The sequence below is a fragment of the Giraffa tippelskirchi genome, chromosome 12 (assembly GCF_054371585.1).
Source record: "Giraffa tippelskirchi isolate mGirTip1 chromosome 12, T2T-mGirTip1v1.2.pri, whole genome shotgun sequence".
Taxonomy (NCBI): Eukaryota; Metazoa; Chordata; class Mammalia; order Artiodactyla; family Giraffidae; genus Giraffa; species Giraffa tippelskirchi.
Window position 1 is genome coordinate 18,232,180 of NC_137286.1, and position 23,870 is coordinate 18,256,049.

A 23,870-nucleotide genomic window follows, 5' to 3' on the forward strand; every position below is an offset into this window, starting at 1 on the left:
CTGCTAATTATTCCCTGTATGCAGTGATTTGTGTTTGTTTGTTTTTCCCCTAAGTAACATGTATCTTACATTTCATTGCTGAAACTAGTTTTTCTTTTGGTTTCAAGTATCTTTCTAAATTGTTTGTTTTCTAGAGCTTTGTGAAATTAATAGTGTCTTTAAAGTCTTTGTCAGATAATTCCAATATATATGTCACTTCATCACTGGTGTGTCTTGATTTTTTTTTTTCCCATATGAGATAAGATTTTCCTGGTTCTTCAAATTCCAAGGAATTCCTAATTTTACCTAAGACATATTTATTTATTGTTGTACAATGAGACTCTGAGTCTTGATTAAATCCTGTGGCGAACAGGATTTAATTTGACAGCCTTCCATGGGCTACTGTTTTAAATTCAATTTTGAGTCCAATCTTTTTTGTATTATTCAGAACTGTTCCATGTGTGTACCAGTCAATATCCATACCTACGTAGTGGTCTACCTGTTCAATCCTTACAGCATTTGATGTACTAAATAGGATCAGCTGCACACATGCAGAGTTTGAGGACGAGCTAAGAAATGTATAAACAGCTTAGTGTATCTCCCTCCTCAGCACTTCCCTCTACACATCATCTCTTATACTTTTGGTTTCTTTGGGTTCATCTCTGGAACTCTATTCAGAAAGCTGGGGTTTTATTTGCTCTGCCTTGCTGGTCAGGCCCAAAACTGCTCCTGTATACAGAATCAAGCAAAACAAGGACAGAAAAAAGCAAAACAAACAAACAAGAAACAAAATGGAATTCCACCCATTCTGTTGGAAACACAGTTCCAAAGAAGGAGAAAGAAGATTCCTCTCCCTTAGAATTTTGGCTTCTTTAGGCTCTATTGTTGCCAGCTGAGGCTGCCATGATGGGACTGCTCAAGGATGAGAGCAAAGAAGAGTGGAAGAAAGAAAACAAAAGAAATAGTTATGTGCACTCTCTGAGTGTTAGAGGTTCCCTTTCACGCTCCTTGGCCAGATTAAAGGCTTTGTATTGGAGCTCCCTCTGTTTGTGCCCAGTGGTGTCTCCTGGCACTTTGGATTCAAATCATGACATACCAGAGGAGAAAAAATGGTAAACTGCCTGTAGATTCTGCCTGCTCTATCTGCTTATGCGGGCCCTCAGAATTCATTAGGACACACAGGTAGTGTGTATACATATCCTTTCCAGAACTTGAACCCAAAATATATGTATTTTAGTGTGATTTCACTTTATACTAAAAACAAAAAGGGAAATACATGAATAGAATAATACAGACCAATTTCATTTCTTCAATACTGATATAAAAAATCCTATACAAGATAGTTTCTTGATTCCATGATTTTGTAACATTTCAAGAAGCAAAGCAAAGCAAAGATGTATGTTTTGTGTATATCACATATTGATCATACCCAACAAAAGAATACAAGAAAATATGGGAATAACATTCATCAATTTCAGGAGTTTTATTAACTCTAGATTCTAAGAAAGAGGAAAGAACAGTATGTGGACTTAAAGTCTATTTTTGCAAGTTTTCTTTCTAAAAGAGAAATAAAATCATATAAAGATAATAAAATGTTCATTTGGTATAATAATAAACTGGTAGGTATATGTAATATTAATTTCTGCTGTCTTCTCTATGTTTGAAATGTCACAATGAAAAGTGAAAATACTAAAAATCTTATAAAAATTATTTTTCTCAGTACACAAAGTGGCAGTTATGAGCAGACACACAGGCAAGTTTGGCCTTGGAATAAAAATGAAGCAGGACAAAGGCTAACAGAGTTTTGCCAAGAGAACTCACTGGTCATAGCTAATACCCTTTTTCAACAACGCAAGAGATGACTCTACACATGGACATCACCAGATGGTCAATACCAAAATCAGATTGAGTATACTCTCTGCAGTCAAAGATGGAGAAGCTCTATACAGTCAGCGAAAACAAGACTGGGAGCTGACTGTGGCACAGATCATGAGCTCCTTATTGTCAAATTAGACTTAAACTGAAGAAAGTAAGGAAAACCACTAGGCCATTCAGGTATGACTTAAATCAAATCCCTTACGATTATACAGTAGAAGTGACAAATAGATTCAAGGGATTAGATCTGATAGACAGAATGCCTGAAGAGCTATGGCTGGAGGCTTGTGACATTGTACAGGAGGTGGTGATCAAAACTATCCCCCCAAAAAGAAATACAAAAAGACAAAATGGCTGTCCAAGGAGGCTTACAAATGGCTGACAAAAGAGAAGCTAAAGGCAAAGGATAAAAGGAAAGATATACCCATCTGAATGCAGAGTTCCAAAGAACAGCAAGGAGAGTTAAGAAAGTCTTCCTAAGTGAACAAAGCAAAGAAATAGAGGAAGACAATAGAATGGGAAAGACTAGAGATCTCATCAAGAAAATTAGAGATACCAAGGGGATATTTCATGCAAAGATGGGCACAATAAAGGGCAGAAATGGTATGGACCTAACAGAAGCAGAAGATATTAAGAAGAGGTGACAACAATACATAGAACTGTACAAAAAAGATCTTCACGACCCAGATAACCATGATGGTGTGATCAATCACCTAGAGTCAGACATCCTGGAATGTGAAGTCAAGTGGGCCTTAGGAAGCATCACTATGAACAAAGCTAGTGGACTTGAAGGAACTCCAGCTGAGATATTTCAAATCTTAAAAGATGATGCTGTTAAAGTGCTATACTCAACATGCCGGGAAATATGGAAAACTCAGCAGTGACCACAGGACTGTAAAAGGTTAGTTTTCTTTCCAATCCTAAAAAAGGACAATGCCAAAGAATGTTCAAACTACTGCACAATTTCACTCACTTCACATACTAGCAAAGTAATGCTCAAACTTCTCCAAGGCTGGCTTCAATAGTACATGAACAGAGAACTTCCAGATGTTCAATCTGGATTTAGAAAAGGCAGAGGAAAAAGATATCATATTGCCACTATCCACTGGATCACAGAAAAAGCAAGAGAATTCCAGGAAAATATTTACTTCTGCTTTATTGACTATGCTTTTGACTGTGTGGATCACAATAAACTGGGAAATTCAGAAAGAGATGGGAATACCAGACCACCTTACCTTCCTCCAGAGAAACCTGTATGCAGGTCAAGAGGCAACAGTTAGAATCAGACATGGAACAACCGACTGGTTCAAAATTGGGAAAGGAGTACATCAAAGCTATATATTGTCACCCTGCTTATTTAACTTCTGTGCAGAGTACATCACGCGAAATGCCGGGCTGGATGAAGCACAAGCTGGAAGCAAGATTGCCGGGAGAAATATCAATAACCTCAGATATGCAGATGAAACCACCTTAATGGCAGAAAATAAAGAGAAACTACAGATCCTCTTGATGAACTTGAAAGGAGAGTGAAAAGCTGTCTTAAAACTCAACATTCAGAAAACTAAGATCCTGACATCCAGTCCCATCACTTCATGGCAAAGAGATGGGGAAACAATGGAAACAGTGACAGACTGTATTTTCTTGGGCTCCAAAATCACTGCAGGTGGTAACTGCAGCCATGAAATTAAAAGACACTTTCTCCTTGGAAGAAAAGCTATGATAAACCTAGACAGAATATTAAAAAGCGAACATTAAACAGCAAACATTACTTTGCTGACAAAGGTCCACCTAGTCAAAGCTATGGTTTTTCCAGTAGTCATATATGGATGTGAATGCTGCAACATAAAGAAGACTGAGTACCAAAGAATTGATGCTTTTGAGCTGTGGTGTTGGGAAAGACTCTTAAGAGTCCCTTGGATTGCAAGAAGACCAAAGCAGCCAATCCCCAAAGGAAACCATTTCTGAATATTCATCGGAAGGTCTGATACTGAAGCTGAAGCCCCAATATTTTGGCCACATGATGCAAAGAACCAATTCATTAGAAAAGACCCTGATGCTGGGAAACATTGAAGGCAGGAGGAGAAGGGGATGATAGAAGACGAGATGGTTGGATGGCATCACTGACTAAGAGGACATGAGTTTGAACAAGTTCTGGGAGACGGTGATGGACAGGGAAGCCTGGAGTGCGGTAGTCCATGGGGTCCCAAAGAGTCAGACATGACTGAGCACTGAACAACAACAACAACTGCTAACTCTAGTGACAGCAATTCTGCAGGGAGATAATAGCTATATGAGAAAGCAATTAAAATTAAACCTTTGCTAACAGTTTTATATCATATTTGTATTTTATAATGGTAGAATTTCATATAAAAGATATCATCTATAACACAAAAGTGACAACATACATCTCCAAATACAACTGATAAGCCATTTGGGGCATATATACTTGAGCTGAAACTAGTGGGCTGATGGATTAGATATAAGAAGAACACAGAAAATTGATACATTTCAAATCTGAGTGTATGTGAACTTATGAAAGGAAAACGTGCTTTTGCCACTAGCATTTCAACATGTTTGAGTAACTCAATTGATTTAGGAATTATTATTCTTACAAGACCCAAAGAGTCAAGTCTTTTGGTAAAATGGAAGGATGTTCTTAATTTTGAAAAATGACTTTGTCATTCAAAATTTCAATAATAAACATATTTTATAAAAAGAAAATAAATTTTACAAATTATACTCCAGTGTGATATATATGTATTTGCCAATTATTTTCACTTGTTTGATTCTGTCCTAGTCTGAAATTATACATCAAAGACTGAAAAAGAGATTTAATCATTCCCATTATCATGACATTATTCAATTTTATTTTACTGAGGACAGCACAGTAATTTCTTAAGGGCAGACTTATCTAGTATGCACTGAATCATCTAAATCCTTTTCAATCTTTCCTTTTAAGGAACAGGAAAGTAAGACCAAAAAAAAGCTATTCCTAATTTGGCCCTTTATTTATCTAAACTATGTTATTATTGTTTCCCTAAATTAGTTTTCTCATATTTCACAGCATTCAGCTAGCAGAGCCATCTGAACATGATTAATATGCAGTAAAATATGTGGAATTAATAAAATTATAAATACTCAGAAATTAGTATTATTCTCATAAATTTTAGACAAACACATAAAACAGTAAGGGCATAAAACTATTTTAGTTTAAAATAATTGAGACTATTGCAAGGTATATACAGTTCAGTTCAGTTGCTCAGTCATGTCCAACTCTTTGTGACCCCATGGACTGCAGCATACCAGGCCTCCCTGTCCATCACCAACTCACAGAGTTTATCCAAATGCATGTCCATCGAGTCGGTGATGCCATCCAACCATCTCATCCTCTGTCGTCCCCTTCTCCTCCCGCCCCCAATCCCACCCAACATTAGGGTCTTTTCCAATGAGTCAACTCTTTGCATGAGGTGGCCAAAGGATTGGAGTTTCAGCTTCAACATCACTCCTACCAATGAACACCCAGAACTGATCTCCTTTAGGATGGACTGGTTGGATCTCCTTGCAGTCCAAGGGACTCTCAAGAGTCCTCTACAACACCACAGTTCAAAAGCATCAATTCTTCGGGCTCAGCTTTCTTTATAGTCCAACTCTCACATCCATACATGACTACTGGAAAAACCGTAGCCTTGACTAGATGGACCTTTGTTGGCAAAGTAATATCTCTGCTTTTTAATATGCTGTCTAGGTTGGTCATAACGTTCCTTCCAAGGAGTAAGTGTCTTTTAATTTCATTGCTGCAATCACCATCAGCAGTGATTTTGGAGCCCCCCAAAATAAAGTCTGACACTGTTTCCACTGTTTCCCCATCTATCTGTCATGAAGTGATGGGACTGGATGCCATGATCTTAGTTTTCTGAATGTTGAGCTTTAAGCCAACTTTTTCACTCTCCTCTTTCATTTTCATTAAGAGGCTCTTTAGGTCTTCTTCACTTTCTGCCATAAGGGTGCTGTCATCTGCATATCTGAGGTTATTGATATTTCTCACTGCAATCTTGATTCCAGCTTGTGCTTCTTCCAGCCCAGAATTTCTCATGATGTACTCTGCATATAAGTTAAATAAGAAGGGTGACAATATACAGCCTTGACGTACTCCTTTTTCTATTTGGAACCAGTCTGTTGTTCATGTCCAGTTCTAACTGTTGCTTCCTGACCTGCATACAGGTTTCTCAAGAGGCAGGTCAAGCGGTCTGGTATTCTCATCTCTTTCAGAATTTCCCACAGTTTATTGTGATCCACACAGTCAAAGGCTTTGGCATAGTCAACAAAGCAAAATATGTGAGATATATTTCTAATTTTCCAAAAGGGACATCTGTAAAGTGAATCTGTGTCCTGGATTTCTTTTTTATTTTTTTAGTTCTCAACAATCTAGCTGAGATGAAAGGTTATCAGCATACTGAAAACCATGTAATTGAAGTACTATTATTTCTTGGCTTTACTCTGATTCTGAGGGAAGAACACAGTTACTAGAATGAAGTCAGAGTAACGAGCCTTGATAAAATATAGTAGCCCAACCATTGTAATGCACTCTGGACAGGTATTGTGAGTTTTATTTCCCTCTAGTGGATAAGTAAATGAATAAATACAAGAAAAAAACCACAAGTGTGCTGTGATGCACTTGTTTAAATTCATTTATAATATTGAGATGTCTCATGTAGAGTTCTGAGACAACTGCATTGTAATATTTGCAAACAGAAAATAAACATGTGCTTATTATCCAACAAGGGTGCTGATCAATGAAATGAATCACTAGAAAATCTGCAATCAGTATCAAATTATTTTTGTTTTCTGAAAGTCAATGCTCATGAGGCAGAAACAATGAGATAAAGTGATGCTTTTCCTCTTTCTAGTTAATATAGGAAAGTTACAGAACAAACATTAACAAAAGGAAATTTTAAATGTCATTTTTATTTGCTTTTGAGAGAATTAATTTTTGTAGAAATTAGTATTTACATTGCTAATAATTATTTCGGATAAGACCAAATCTAAAATAATTTGCATCACCTAAACATATGGTCTTGGGCAGAAAAAAATCATCAAAAAAGAGTAAGATATATCATTTTTAAAAGATAATATGCTAAACAATTAGATAAAATATTTAATTCTCAGGCCAATATCATAACTGATATAGCTTTTCACTTTAACCACCTTACAGATAGCACTGAAGGAGTTTGGTAAAATGCTTTCTAAGGTGACAGCAAATGGTAAACCAAGGATTGAAACATAAGTAGTCTGGTTCCAGACTTTATAGTCTATTAGGAAGGCATCAAGGCATGTTATGACAGATCAATCTGGTATAGTTTAAATGTTTCCCATGTATAATGGGTACTTGAATAGTCTGGACTTATTTTTAGCACAAGATACTGACAGAAAAGTCCAATGGTTAAGAATCCAGATGGCTCAGATGGTAAAGAAATCTGACTGCAATGCAGGAGACACAGGTTTGATCCCTGGGTCAGGAAGATACTCTGGAGGAGAGCAATCCATTCCAGTATTCTTGCCTGGAGAAATCCATGGACAGAGAGAATTCCATGGTGGGCTCCAATCCATGGGATCACAAAGAGTCGGACATGACTAAGCGACTAAAACTTTCATTGACAGAAAGTGTTATTGAATCAGGGTTTCATAGCAAGATGGAGAAGGAAATGGAAACCCACTCCAGTATTCTTGCCTGGAGAATTCCAGGGACAAAGGAGCCTGGTGAGTTACAGTCCATGGGGTCACAAAGAGTCAGACACGACTGAATGACCAACTTTCAACTTCATAGGAAGGAGTGATAAGAAGACTTCTTAAGGAACAACACACAGATTTAGAGGAAAAAAACAGAATGAGAAAGAATAGAGATCTATTCAAGAAAATTGTAGATATCAAGGGGACATTTCATGCAAGGAAGAGCATGATAAAGGACAGAAATGGTAAAACACAGAAGTAGAAGAGATTAAGAAGAGATGGCAAGAATACACAGAACTATACAAGGAAATTACCAATGACCTGGATATCCATGATGGTGTGGTCACTTACCTAGAGTCAGACATCCTAGAATGTGAAGTCAAGTGGGCCTTAGAAAGCATTGCTATGAACAAAGCTAGTGAAGGTGACAAAATTCCAACTGAGCTATTTATAATCCTAAAAGATAATGTTATTATAAGCTGTACTCAATATGTCCACAAATTTGAAAATCTTGGCAGTGGCCATGGGACAAGAAAAGGTCAGTTTTCATTTCAATCCCAAAGAAGGCAATGAAAAGAATGTTCAAACTACTGTACAATCATGCTCATTTCACATGCAAGTTTATGCTCAAAACCCTTTAAGCTGGGCTTCAGCAGTACATGAACTGAGAACTTCCGGATGTACAAACTGGGTTTTGAAGAGGCAGAACAACCAAAGACCAAATGGCCAACATTGGCTGGATCATGGAGAAAGCAAAGTAATTCCAGAAAAAACATCTACTGCTGCTTCATTGACTCTGCTAAGCCTTTGACTGTGTGGATGACAACAAACTGTGGAAAATTATTAAAGAGATGGGACTACCAGATCACCTTACCTGTCTCTTGAGAAACCTGTTTGCAAGTTAAGAAACAACAGTTAGAACCAGACATGGAACAACTGACTGGTTCAAAATTGGGAAAGGAGGGTGACCAGGGTATAGACTGTCACCCTGCTTATTTAACTTCTATGCAGAGTACATCATCTGAAATGCTGGGCTGGATTCAAGATCGCAGAGAGAAATATCAACAACCTCAGATAGGCAGATGGTACCAATCTAATGGCAGAAAGTGAAGAGGAAGTAAAGAGCCTCCTGATGAGGATGAAAGAGGAGAGTGGAAGAACCTTGCTGAAAACTCAGCATTGAGAAAACTAAGATCATGGCATCTGGTCCCATCACTTTCTGGAAAAAAGGTGGAAGCAGTGACGGATTTTATTTTCTTGGGCTCCAAAATCACTGCAGATGGTGACCACAGCCATGACATTAAAAGACACTTGTTCCTTGGAAGCAAAGCTATGACAAACCTAGACAGTGTATTAAAAAGCAGAGACATCACTTTGCCCACAAATGTCTGTATAGTCAAAGCTATGGTTCTTCCAGTAGTCATGCATGGATGTGAGATTTGGACCATAAAGAGGCTGAGCCCTGAAGAAGTGATGTTTTCAAACTGTGGTGCTGGAGAAGACTCTTGAGAGTCCCTCGGATAGCAAGGAAACCCAACCAGTCAACTTAAGGGAAATCAAACCTGAATATTCATTGGAAGGACTGATGCTGAAGCTGAAGTTACAGTACTTAGGCCACCTGATGCAAAGAACTGACACATTAGAAAAGACCCTGATGCTGGGAAAGATTGAGAGCAGAAGGAAAAGGGGGTAATAGAGGATGAGATGGTTAGATGGCATCACTGATTCGATGGACATGAGCTTGAGGAAACTCCGGGAGACTGAAGAACAGGGGAGCCTGGCATGCTGCAGTCCATGGGTTGCAAAGAGTTAGACATGACTTAGAGACTGAACAACAAAACAAAATTACTTAAAAAAAAAAAAAATTAACAATGAGGAATAATAATTTTTCCCATTAGAGATATAAAAATACAATAAGATTCTGTGTTCCATTCATATCTTTGGGGAACATTTTCAATGATAGAATACCAAAAATATTTAATCAATTGAAATTTCATTGAATAAACTGTAATATTTGTGAAAGACAACAAATGATGGTCAATTGAATGGGCTTCATATAATTAACAATTTCTAAGAACAATTTAATAGGTTAAATATTCCTATTATTTTATAATCACTTGTCTACACACTGGAAATCATCCATGACCCTAGAAATTCCATAAAATGAAATTCAACAAAAGAGAAATTTGTTTTGGCTACCAATCACAAACATTTAGTTGCTGAAATGAAAGCAGAGGCAAAACTGAAGCAAATCAAGTAAAAAGGCTGCACCTGATCACAAATTTCATCTAATTCATTTAGTAAAACAATTGTACAATTCCTTTTGACTTGTGCTGTCATCACGCATTATCCTATTAATTTCAAATGGAAAATGAGAGGAATGTTGAAGACAATTATCTTAGGCTTTCTAATCACTGCTTATACTCATGACTTGCTTCATTACTAATATTGAGGTAAACATATATATGAAAAACTACACTTAGAAAAATAGACCTTATATTGGACTATTGCATATGTTATTTTTTTTGGCCACACCAGGAGGCATGTGAAATTTTAGTTCCCTGACCAGGGATGGAACACCCATTAGCTGTAATGGAAGTGTGGAGTTTTAACCACAGGACCACCAGGAAAAGCTCCAATATAATTACTAATAATTATATTTATTGATATATGAACTGACTTTTGAGGACCATGTATATCTTATACAGAAGATTAGAATTCAGGTGACTCATTTAGTTGGCTCAGCCCCAAAGAACCCCAAACCAACAATTTAGCTATCAATTGACAATCACGGCCAATATACATACTGAGATAGGTTTCTAATCTCTGTATATATCAGAAGATTTGTGTATATTTCACATTACTATATTCACGATAGTCACTTGAATTTTTCTAGATTATCAAAATGTATTTATATATCTGCAAAAACAATAAGAAACTGCTACTAACTTAATCTAATAAAGAAAAACAAAGAAATTTATTTTAAAAATTTAGAAATAACTGTATTTCCTCATTTATTTTCAAAGAAAAGTCCAAGGAATATCTAAGAGATACTACGTTATACTGAATTGATACTCTCTATCTCTAAAATAAAGCCAAAAAGTGAACTTCTAAAAATATTCTAATGTAAATATAATTTAGAATAGGGTAATTTGAAATTAAAAAGAATAGAAGTAAAAAATAAAGTCAATAGAAAGGGAAGTAAAAATCAATGTCAATAGTTTGGTTAATTATGCTTTATGTAAAGAATTTTGTAAATTTTATACATAATTAAATACATTTTTATTCAGTATAATAAAAATTAGCATATTTGCATGAAGATATGTCCTGCTGCTAAGTCGTTTCAGTTGTGTCCTACTCTGTGCGACCCCATAGACGGCAGCTCACCAGGCTCCGCCATCCCTGGGATTCTCCAGGCAAGAATACTGGAGTGGGTTGCCATTTCCTTCTCCAGTGCATGAAAGGGAAAAGTGAAAGTGAAGTCGCTAGTCGTGTCCGACTCTTAGCGACCCCATGGACTGTAGCCTACCAGGCTCCTCCATCCATGGGATTTTCCAGGCAAGAATACTGGAGTGGGTTGCCATTGCCTTCTCCAGTGCATGAAAGGGAAGACTGAAAGTGAAGTCGCTCTGTCATGTCCGACTCTTACGCAAAGTGGGAAATACAAGCCAGCAAATATAAATATTTGTGAATAAATTTAACAGAACAACTGAATCACTAAAACTTTCCCCAACAAAGTCAAACTTCAGCATCTCAAATTGCTCAAATAATATGTGTGGAAACGTGAGCTTTTCTTATGTTTAGAGGGCTAAAGAGTTTATTTTGTCAGAAATATTGTGGGTAGATCATAAAGTGGCCAAGTGTGGAAGTTTGGATTTTCTAAAGATGGCTGCTAATCCATGTCTAGAATTTTACCACTCCTGCATCAGGGGTTGATTATATCTTCTTCCCTTGAAACTGGGTAGAATTTTCTGATTGGTTCAATGAAGAAGTGTAGCATAAATGATTCCATGTAATTCTGAACTGATGTCACAAACGTGGTACATGTTTCAGCCTTCCAGTAATAGTCCCTCTTGAAACCAAGCCACCTACTTGGCAAAATCTCAAGTAACCTGCAGAAATACCTTGGAGAAGAGCGGAAGCGCCCTGCTGCACATCATGCCCACAGCAGACAGCATATGGCGGCCACCACAACGATCAGTCCTGAAAGTGAGTCTTCCAGTGTCCAGGTGAGGCACTCAGCTGTCCTTCTAAAGGAGATCAAGAGTTTCCACTAGATCTAATGTTTAAATTAATGAAAAAGTGTTTGAGAACTAACTTACTAGTTTTTTTTTTTTTTTTTTAAGGAACATTTCTGGTTTAATGAAACTTCCCAAGTGGCCTTGTTAATAGTTCTTTAACTAAACAAATAATTATCTCATTTTTTTTAGTGGAGAAAAATTTCCATTTTAGTTTGTTAAGAGTTAGGCCATGTGTGATCGGCTTTTTATTGTTTTGTTTTTGTCTCCCTGCCTCCCCCCACCCCCCAATTAAGGCTTTGCTAAAGATTCAGTGAGACGGTTGAGCTACCTTGATGTTTCTTCATTTACTAAAATTTGTATTTCATAAAAGGAACAGCTTAATATGATTGACTGTAGAAATAATTCATTTCTCTGGGGTCATTCTTATTCTCTATTCTAATTTTTCCAGATACCCAGAAGCTATAGTTGTTGGCTTGAGTGAACACACTGTAATAGTTTAGTCACATCTTTTCTTGCACTGTGGTAATCTGTTGAAATGTAGAAATAAATATTGGAAACTATTTTCACTCAAACTTTGTCTCTGTCTCTTTGTCTGTCTCTCTCTCTCATATCATGTCTCTGTCTCCAATCAAGACCCTTAGCAAACTCAGAGGTAACCTTAGCCTTGCTTGTCCACGTAAACAGATAAAGCTAGTATGAAATAAGACAAATCATTGTTTTAAGTTCATCAAATTCTATCTATTTACCTATATTTTAAGGCAAACAATGTGACAGATACTTTGAAAAGTACTTTATATACTTAAACTATTTAATGTAAAACATATGCATCAATTCCAAATGCTAGAATAATAAAACCAGTAATTATGAATATACACAAAATCATTAAATTCAAATAACCCTCCTACCAAGCTTCTTAAGATACCCCTACAACTGAATTGCTGCTTCCAAGACCACATGTTAGAATATCAAAATGTTATAACAGGTCCCTCAAGGACTACATAGCTCAACTGAACAAGTTTAAGAATTAAGAAGTTCACATAGCATCTGTATCTCCATAAAGCAATTGGAAACGTTGCTAATCTGAGTACTACCAGATTTCACTGAGAGTTATTCATCTTTAATCAGGCTTTTCTTGATAGGATTTGAGCTGCCAACTACCCAGAAATTACATTACAACTCAAAAACTAAGAATATGTGACTATACAATGCTATATTTAAAATGGGTAACCAAAAAGTAGATAAGCACAATGGTGGTGTCACTCACCTAAGCCAGACATCCTAGAGTGTGAAGTCAAGTGGGCCTAAGGAAGTATTACTATGAACAAAGCTAGCAGAAGCGATGGAATTCCAGCTGAGCTATTTCAAACCCTAACAGATGATGTTGTTACAGTGCTGGACTCAATATGCCACCAAATATGGATAACTCAGCAATGGCCACAGGACTGGAAAAGATCAGTTTTCATTCCAACCTTGAAGAAGGACAATGCCAAAGAATGTTCAAATTACCGAACAACTGTGCTCATTTCATATGCTAGCAAGGTAATTCTCAAAATCCTTCAACTTAGGCTTTAACAGTACGTGAACCGAGAACTTCCAGATATGCAAGCTGGATTTAGAAAAGGCAGAGGAACCAGAGATCAAGTTGCCAACATCCACTGGATCATTGAAAAAGCGAGAGAGTTCCAGAAAAACATCTACCTCTACTTCATTGACAATACTAAAGCCTTTGACTATGTGGATCACAACAAACTTTGGAAAATTCTTAAAGAGATAGGAATATCAGACCACCTTACCTGCCTCCTGAGAAACCTAAGCAGGTCAAGAGGCAATAGTTAGAATAGGACAAAGATTAATGTGCTAGATCCATACTGGGAAAGGAGTACAAAAAAGCTGTTTACTGTCACCCTGCTTATTTAACTTCTATGCAGAGTGTATCACATGAAATGCCAGGCTGGATGAATAACAAACTGGAATCAATATTGCTGGGAGAAATATCAACAACCTCATCTATGCAGATAATACCACCCTAATGACAGAAAGAGAAGAGGAATTAAAGAGCCACTTGATGAAGGTGAAAGAGGAGAGTGGAAAAACCTGGCTGAAAACTCAACATTCAGAAAACTAAGATCATGGCATCTGGTCCCATCAATTTCTGGAGAAAAGGTGGAAGCAGTGACGGATTTTAATTCTTAGGCTCCAAAATCGCTGCAGACAGTGACTGCAATCATGACATTAAAAGATGCTTGCTCCTTGGAAGAAAACCTATGACAAATCTAGGCAGTATTTTAAAAGCAGAGACTCACTTTGTCCACAAAGTTTTGTCTAATCAAAGCTATGGTTTTTCCAGTAGTCATGTACAGATGTGAGAGTTGGACCATAAAGAGGGCAAAGCGCCAAAGAATTGATGCTTTTGAATTGTGGTGCTAGAGAAGACTCTTGAGAGTCTCTTGGACAACAAGGAGATCAAACCAATCAATCTTAAAGGAAATCAACCCTGAAAATTCATTGGAAGGATCGATGCTGAAACTGTTAACTATAATACTTTGGCCACCTGATGAGAAGAGCTAACTCATCGAAAAAGACCCTGATGCTGGGAAAGACTGAGGGCAAGAGGAGAAGGGGACGACAGAAGATGAGATTGTTAGATGGCATCACCGACTCAATGGACCTGAGTTTGAGAAATCTCATGGAGATAGTGAAGGATATGGAAGCCTGGCACGGTGCAATCCATGGGATCACCAAGATTTCAACACAGCTTAGCAATTGGACAAGAAAAACAAGAAGGACCTACTGTATAACACATGGAACTTTGCTCACTATTATGTGGTACCCTGGATGGTAGAGGAGTTTGGGGGAGAATGGACACATGTATGTGGATGTATATGGCTGAGTCCCTTTGCTGTTCATGTGAAACTATCACAGCATTTTTAATCAGCTATACCTGAATACAAAATAAATTTTAAAAATACATGATTATAACAATAGAAAGCTTCAGAAAACATGCAACTGAATTGAGCACTCAGGTAAAGAATACAAATGATTTCCTTTATTATCTCAAGTGAGTATATTTGGCTCACATTAGATTATTAGTTCTACCTTGTGCTTGTGCATGCCAAGTTGCTTCAGTTGTGTCTCACTCATTGCGACCCCACGGTCTGCAGCCTGCCAGACTTCTCTGTCCATGGGATTCTCTAGGTGAGAATACTGGTGTGGGTTGCCATGCCTCCTCCAGGGGATCTTCCCCATTCAGGGATCAAACCTGTGTCTCCTGTGGCTCCTGCATTGCAGGCAGATTCAGTATGGCAACCCACCCTAGTATTCTTGCCTGAGAGAATCCTATGGACATGAATAAATACATATATTAAAACAGGAAAAAGAAAAAAAAGAAAAGAAAAATATCCCTGCTTTCACATAAGTTAAATTCCACTAGAAGGTAAGAGTGATAAAATATAAAGTAAAAACTGTAGAATATATGTTACCTGACATGAAAAGACATTTTTGGTTTTGGCATTCTCCTTTTTTTTTTCTTGTTCTCTATTTTTTGAGCTTTCTAGAATTTTATTTTAATTTAGAAGTCACTTAGCAGTTAGTTTTTGGTGGTCAATCTAGTGATTGTTCAGCATGTATATCTCCCTTTTCCCAGTCAGTTATTTTAAAATTTCTACATTGTAATTTTTAGTTCTAAAATCTGCATTCAGTATTTTGTTTTTTGTAGTCCTCTGCTGAAATTTCTTTTCATTCTTCATTGTGTATATACACAATGTTTCACTGAACCTTTAACTTCTATATCATATATGTATTCTGCTGCTGCTGCTTAGTCGCTTCAGTCGTGTCTGACTCTGTGCAACCCCATAGACAGCAGCCCACCAGACTCTGCTGTCCCTGGGATTCTCCAGGCAAGAACACTGGAGTGGGTTGCCATTGCCTTCTCCACATATATGTATATATCCACTTATACCATGTATATATATATATATATATACACACACACACACACACACACACATACACGCACACATATTTATCAGATCAATTAAGTCACTCTGTCATGGCAACTCTTTGCGACCCCATGGATTACAGCATGCCAGGCCTCCCTGTCCATCACCAACTCCTGGAGTTTACTCAAACTCATGTCCATTGAGTTGGTGATGCCATCCAACCATCTCATCCTCTGTCGTTCCTTTCTTCTCCCGCCTTCAATCTTTCCCAGCATCAGGGTCTTTTCAAATGAGTCAGTTCTTCACATAAGGTGGCCAAAGTATTGGAGTTTCAGCTTCAGCATCATCATCCTTCCACTGAATATTCAGGACTGATGTCCTTTAGGATGGACTGGCTAGATCTCCTTGCAGTCCAAGGGACTCTCAAGAGTCTTCTCCGACACCACAGTTCAAAAGCATCAAATCTTGGGTACTTAGCTTTCTTTATAGTCTGCATATACATTAAATAAACAGGGTGACAATATACAGCCTTGGCGTACTCATTTCCCAATTTGGAACCAGTCCGGTGTTCCATGTTTGGTTTTAACTGTTGCTTCTGACCTGCATATAGATATCTCAGGAGGTAGGTAAGGCGGTCTGGTATTCCCATCGCTTGAAGAATTTTCCACAGTTTGTTGTGATCCACACTGACAAAGGCTTTGGCATAGCCAATAAAGCACAAGTAGATGCTTTTCTGGAACTCTTTTGCTTTTTTGATGATTGAACGGATGTTGGCAATTTGATCTTTGGTTCCACTGCCTTTTCTGAATCTAGCTTGAACATATGGAAGTCCACAGTTCACATACTATTGAAGCCTGGCTTGGAGAATTTTGAGCATTACTTTGCTAGCATGTGAGATGAGTGCAATTATGTGGTAGTTTGAGCATTTTTGGCATTCCCTTTCTTCAGGATTGGAGTGAAAACTGATCTTTTCCAGTCCTGTGGCCACTGCTGAGTTTTCCAAATTTGCTGGCATACTGAGTGCAGCACTATAATAACATCATCTTTCAGGATTTGAAATAGCTCAACTGGAATTCCATCACCTCCACTAGCTTTGTTCTTAGTCATGCTTTCTAAGGCCCACTTGACTTCACATTCTAGGATGTCCAGCTCTAGGTGAATAATCACACCATCATGATGAGTCATGAAGATCTTTCTTGTATAGTTCTGTGTATTCTTGCCACTTCTTCTTAATATCTTCTGCTTCTGTTAGGTCCATACCATTTCTGTCCTTTATTGTTCCCATCTTTGCATGAAATATTCCCTTGGTATTTCTAATTTTCTTGAAGAGATCTCTAGTCTTTCCCATTTTATTGTTTTCCTCTATTTCTTTGCATTGATTATTGAGGAAGGCTTTTTTATCTCTCTTTGCTATTTGGAACTCTTCATTCAAATGGGTATATCTTTCCTTTTCTCCTTTGCCTTTGGCTTCTCTTCTTTTCACAGCTATTTGTAAGGCCTCATCAGACAACCATTTTGCCTTTTTCCATTTCTTTTTCTTGGGGATGGTCTTGATCACTGCCTCCTGTACAATGTCACAAACCTCTGTCCATAGTTCATCAGGTACTCTGTCTATCAGATCTAATCCTTTGAATCTATTTGTCATTTCCACTGTATAATTGTAAGGGAATTGATTTAGGTTATACATGAATGATCCAGTGGTTTTCCCTACTTTCTTCAATTTAAGTCTGAATTTTGCAGTAAGGAGTTCATGATCTGAGCCACAGTCTGCTCCCAGGCTTGTTTTTGCTGACTGTATAGTGCTTCTCCATCTTTGGCTGCTAAGAATATAATCAATCTGATTTCAGTATTGACCACCTGCTGTTGGAAGAGGGTGTTTGCTATGACCAGTGCATTTTCTTGGCAAAGCTCTATTAGCCTTTGCCCTGCCTCATTCTGTACTTTAAGGCCAAATTTGCCTGTTAGTCCAGGTATCTTTTGACTTCCTACTTTTGCATTCCAGTCCCCTATAATGAAAAGGACTTCCTTTGTGGGTGTTATTTCTAGAAGGTCTTGTAGGTCTTCATAGAACTGTTCAACTTCAGCTTCTTCAGCATTACTGGTTGGGGCATTGACAGGGCCTACTCTCTTGCTGTGAATATATATACTTCATTAAGCATAAGTTTAGTAGCTGCTCTAATATCATTATCCAATAATTTCAAAATCAAGTCATCTTGCACTGGCCTTTGTTGATATGAATATTATTTTTCCTTCAGAATGAGTCATATATTTCTTTCTTGTATGCCTATTGATTTCTGGGTGTAACACTGATATTGTCAATATTACATTATAAGACATCAGCATTCTGATATATACTTGTGTAGATTGTCAACATTTTTATTTAAGAAAGCTGTTAACCTGGTTATGTTCAAACTGCGGGTTCCCTGGTGACTCAGTGGTAAAGAATCTGCCCGCAATGTGGAAGACATGGGTTCAATCCCTTGGTCAGGAAGTTTCCCCCAAGAAGAAAATGGCAACCCTCTCCAGCATTCTTGCTTGGGAAATCCCGTAGACAGAGGAGCCTGGCAGGCTACAGCCCATGGGGTCACAATAGAGCTGGATATGACTGAGTGACTAAACAATGACAACAATTCAAAGAGCAAAATTTGTTTTATTATACCTTGGTGGTGAGGGGAAACTCATTAATACTTTTATACTCATTGCTTTGAGTCTGTTTGCACGTGTCTGGCTTGGGGTCAGCGAGAGATGAGTAAAGTTAACAAAGAGAATTTGGGACTACCATAGGTCAGGTTTTTTGTTTGTTTTTCCTCAGTAACCCCTCTCACTCTGTATGGGCCATGGAATTCCCAAAGTTTGCTCCCACTCTTTCCAGGCCATTAGCCATCATGTGTCACATCTGAAGGACCTCTAGCAATATCAGCTCACCCTACATCAACACTTTCCCCCAAAATTCAGCTGCTTCCCAAAATATGTCTACTTTGCTTTGTTCTCCAAATCCCTCCTGTAGTTTTTGTGTGTGTCCAGGATTTATACTTAAAAGAAAATAATTTTGTCAAAATTTTACAAAGTCATCCTAGAAGCATAAATAGTACTTGACTTTTGGCAGACTTTTTTCTTTTAAGAAAGAGGAAAATGAAAAGCCCTGGAATAATTCTGGTCATTTCCATGTTACTGTAGTATCATTGAACCTTTAACTTATAAATGGAATATTATTTTGTGCACAAAAAGAAAAACATCTCTCAACAAGACATAATTCTACAAGCTGTTCTTTTGAAGTTTTAATGAGGAAATAATCTTGAAATTACAAGAAAAGGTGGCTTTAGATTGTTCACTCTAATTTCCAACCCAGGTCTACATAGAAACCTGTTTTTTGACTTCTAGTTAATGCTGAAGAGTAAATCAATGTGAATGCAGTTGTTCTCATTATGTAGACAGGATTCAGAAAACTGATTTAACTTTCTCTCTGCCGATTTTGCCAATCATAGTCATTTCAATGATAACTATGCTAATAAAAAAAATTATACTATAAAAATCATTCAATTTCTTCCCTCCAAAGGAAAATATGTATTCCATGTTCTAAGACAAATTATTTCCTATTTCAACAAAATTCAGCAAACATTATTACAGCAATGCATTTCAACTGTAAATTCTTAGTCCTGCTTCCCTGGTAGCTATTGTACCTGCTCAGTAAGAATTCTGTTACAAAACAAAACTCTTGTGTATTGTGCAAGATGAAAATACACAAAGAGTAAATGAAATTTACCGTCATGTTTAATGAAGTTTTAATACTCTGTTACTAATTCCAGTGCTCTAACTAGAAAAACAAATTGCAACAAATCCCTAAAGACTACAAGCTGAGGTGGAGGTAGCAGGAACAAAAGCTGACTAGTGAAAAACTCTATTGAAAATAAATATTCAATTTATACCTAAAACCATCAAGAGTTTTCATAATTGAGTGCCACTGTGATTCAAAGAAACTCTGCTATTTTCTGACACTAAATTCTTTTTGTCAACATTTATCCATGTATTTGACATTATCCATTCATCCATGTATTTTTCAACAGAGTATCACAGAAATTTTTCTTTAGTAAAAATAGATAGCAGTGAACAATGAGCCTTTTTGAGGCAAAAGGTTCAGTGAGGATCCTACAAGGGTCACATCAGCATCATCAGTAGAAATAACAAATTGTGTTATTTAATAACTAGTATTTACAAATAAATATTGGACACTTTAAATAACTGCATGGTACTTTTCATAAGGTCACACTATTTTCATTTTGCATCATATAGTGGAATATTACATAATTATCAACAATTATCTCTTTTTTAAAAGTGTAAATAGCCTTGATTTTTGATAACTAGAAGACATTATTTATAATTACAGAAGTGAATTTCTTATCAACCTGAAATTATTTATTAGCAGATTAAGATGATTCTAAAATATTCATAAAATTAATTTGATTATTGAGGTAGTGAATTGAAGTCATATAAAACAAAACATAAAGTATTAAGTGTTCAGTGTCTTATAATGCATGACTCATGTAATGCTAAAGAAAAAATTTTAATTTTCAAATTTTGACTCAGTTAATACTCAGTATTTTTAGAAAAGCTTATGTTCTACAAATAAATGTTTCATGTTTAATTGAAAATCTCATACATTTTGCTGAAAATATTATTAATATTGTCCACATTATTATCTTCAAAAGAGCTTACACAAAAAACAACTTTGTGTTGGGCTCTATATGGCACAGCAATTTGTGGTTCTCATACTATGATACTTGTTACAGACCCTTTTCTTGTCTTTATTTTCCTTTAAAGTTCTAAACTTCATAATGTCATCTGCACATCAGCTTAACAGAGCATCAGTAAGTAGTATGTCTTCATTTTGAATTTTTAAATGCATTTATGTTTATGATTTAATCATGAAAATAATCTCATTAAAATTAGTATTATTTTCAATGTATCTACCATTGATGATTTTCATAGATATCTCTATAATTCACGCTGTCTGAATAAAGTATCCAAATTATCACATGACAATTTTAACTTTATATCTTTAGAGTTTAAAATATTAATATATTGTTTATACTAAATGAATTCATTGACAAAATGTGGATACTTTACTTGTTTCCTGTGTATTTTTGGCAACAAAGTAGGCATCTGACAGGCACACAAAAAATCAGCAATAATACCTTTGTATACAATGCAGCCATTAAAGTCAAATGTAGTCCTACCAGAACAATAATATTGAGTTAATACAAAAATTATTTTGTACTGCTTCACATTTTTAGTCTAAACTTATATTTATTAAAATATAAGTGGGTGAATTGTTTTTGTTATAGTTAAATAAACTGATTAAGGAAATATCAAACAGGTGTTAGCCAAGCCTATAGTGACAATCATATTGTGATATTTAAATATATCAACATGCTGTACAACCCCCCAAAATTGGTACTAAAATCACAAACAACAACAAAACGTTAGAGAATGAACGTTTGTTGTTTCAACTTGCTGAGCATAGAGTGATTTGTTTTGCAGTACTAGATAACTTAGTTTGGTGCAAAACTGTGGCTTTGCATTGTTTAACTTTGTCCTTTACTATTGGAATACATTCTTAAATAAATGTGGTTATGTTATACATCATTTAATGCACGTTTCTCATTTAATGTTTTTTTTCTTTTTGCAAATGACATTATTTGCTGCTTATTTTAAATTTATTTTAGACTATGGACATGATGTTACACAAAAAGCAAATCCAAACAATTTTCTCATTCGAGTCCCAGATAGGTCATAAAGTGGTAGAGACAACTCGCAACATCAACAACTGTATTTGGCCCAGGACTGCTAACAAACATACAGTGCAGTGGTGGTTCGAAGTTTTGCAAAGGAGACAAGAGCCTTGAAGTTAGGGATGGCAGTGACTGTCCATCGGAAGTCGATAACGACCCATTGAAAGGATCATCGAAGCTGATCCACTTACAACTACATGATAAGTTGCCAAACAACTCAACATCGACTAGTCAAAGGTCATTTCACATTTGAGGCAAGTTGGAAAGGTGAAAAAGTTTGGTAAGTAGGTGCCTCATGAGCTGAATGTAAATAAAGAAAATTCTTGTTTTGATGTGTCATCTAATCTATGCAACAACAATGAACCATTTCTAGATCAGATTGTGACTTGACCAAAAGTAGATTTTATACAACTGGTAATGACCAACTCAGTGGTTGGACTGAGAAGAAGCTCCAAACCACTTCCCAAAGGCAACCTTGCACCAAAAAATAGTCCTGGTCAGTGATTGTCTGCTGCCGGTCTGATCCACTACAGCTTTCTGAATGCCACTGAAGCCATTACCTCTGAGAAGTATGCTCAGCAACTTGATGAGATGCACCAAAAATTGCAATGCCTGTAGCTGGCATTGGTCAACAGAAAGGGCCCAATTCTCCATAGCAACACATGGATACGTGTCATACAACCAACACTTCATAAGTTGAATGAATTGATCGATGAAGGTTTGCCTCATCTGCCATATTCACCTGACCTCTGGCTAACCAACTACCACTTCTTCAAGTATCTCAACAACTGTTTGCAGGGAAAACACTTTCTCAACCTGCAGGAGGCCGAAAATGCTTTCCAGAGTCCATCGAATCCCAAAGCATGGATTTTTATGCTACAAGAATAAATAACTTATTCCTCATTGGCAAAAATGTGTTGATTGTAAAGGTTACTATTTTGATTAATAAAGATATGTTTGAGTCTAGTTATAATGATTTAAAATTGGTGATCTGAAGCCACAATTATGTTTACACCAACCTAATAATACATAGGGCTTCCTAGGTGTCCCTAGTGGTAAAGAACCCGCCTATCAATGCAGGAGACAAAAAAGATGCAGGTTTGATCCCTAGGTCAAGAAGCTCCCCTGGAAGAGGGCATGGCAGCCCACTCTAGTATTCTTGCCTGGAAAATCACATGGACAGAGGAGCCTGGCGGGCTACAGTCCATGGAGTCTCAAAGAGTCAGACATGACTGAAGCGCGCATGCGCGCGCTCACACACACAGAGCCTCATCCAGTCATTCCCATTTCAGAATTGTCCCCTTATTTTTTGTAGTTAAAATGCCAATGCCTGTCATTTCTTGTTAGGGCAGAAGAAATTCCCTTAGCCAGCTTCCACTTAACCATCTCTTTGTCTGCATTCTGTACAGCACTGATGCCGGTAGACCCAGCCTATTTCTGCTCAGCGCTGTGGCTGGATTCACCTCTCACAGTACTGGGTTGTACGCACATCAAGAGTCAGTTAGGTGGGTCCCCAAAATATCCATGCCACTTTTACATATACAGTTGTGTACTTAATTAAAACTTAGGCTAACTGAGATAGAAAAGTAGAAAAAAGGCTGAATGCTTTAGAAATGCTTGAGTTTTAAAAGTTGAACTAGGTATGGATGAGAAAACAGTGAAAGGCTGAGAAAAAATATAAAAATATCTTAAGATCCTGCTCTTAGATTTGTTTAAAAAAAAATCTGTCACTTTATTTTAAAGAAACTGAAGTTGGTAATGGTAGAAAATGCATCATGGTGAATAGGCCTTGTTCCTATAACCAACAACCAATCAATGGATGAGTATAAGCTTATGTTGTAAGTTTAAATAAATTATTAAAATTGTGCTTGTAAGTTTCATTTTTTATAATTCTCTTATTTAACTAATTTTTTCCCATTAGTCAACCTATGACATATGCCAGTTGTATAATTAAGAGGGTAGACATTGAGTACTGCCCCAGGGTCACAGGTGCGAGACCTTGTACCAAGGCCACAGAAGTGGAGCCCAGAGACAAGCACACCTCCAAAGTCATTGAGACCCTTTGTAACAATTTCAAAAGCCCCTGATCATCACTAATAAGCTTTCTGACTCCAAATTAGGCGAAGATGCCCACTCCAGTAAACTCCCTGTAGCCCCCAACCAATCACCTAACACCAACCTTCCATCAGGAACGTTCTTTGTCTTGAGGCTATAAAAATTGGCTGTTAACTCAGGGAAACTGTCAGCTTTCTGTGGTCCCTCAGGAGGTCATCCCCCTGTGCTCACAGTGCCCATATTATCTCTGCTCTCTGTTCATAATA

The 23,870-nt window shown here is 37.0% G+C and overlaps 2 protein-coding genes across 4 annotated transcripts in view; one reads left to right on the forward strand and one right to left on the reverse strand.

Moving 5' to 3' along the window:
• LRFN5 (leucine rich repeat and fibronectin type III domain containing 5) overlaps window positions 1-23,870 on the reverse strand; it is a 984,773-nt gene that overhangs the window by 823,203 nt on the left and 137,700 nt on the right. The window lies entirely within an intron of this gene.
• Window positions 1-23,870, forward strand: part of LOC145528563 (uncharacterized) — a 150,037-nt gene that overhangs the window by 20,006 nt on the left and 106,161 nt on the right. Inside the window, exons 1-3 of one of the 3 annotated variants that reach the window (XR_014070510.1) lie at window positions 11,626-11,810; window positions 20,579-20,625; window positions 21,484-22,462. The gene's annotated coding sequence lies outside the window, so the exon portion shown is untranslated. Of the gene's footprint in view, window positions 1-11,625; window positions 11,811-20,578; window positions 20,626-21,483; window positions 22,463-23,870 lie in introns of those variants that run through there. The other 2 variants (XM_081547239.1, XR_014070507.1) reach the window with 2 other exon arrangements.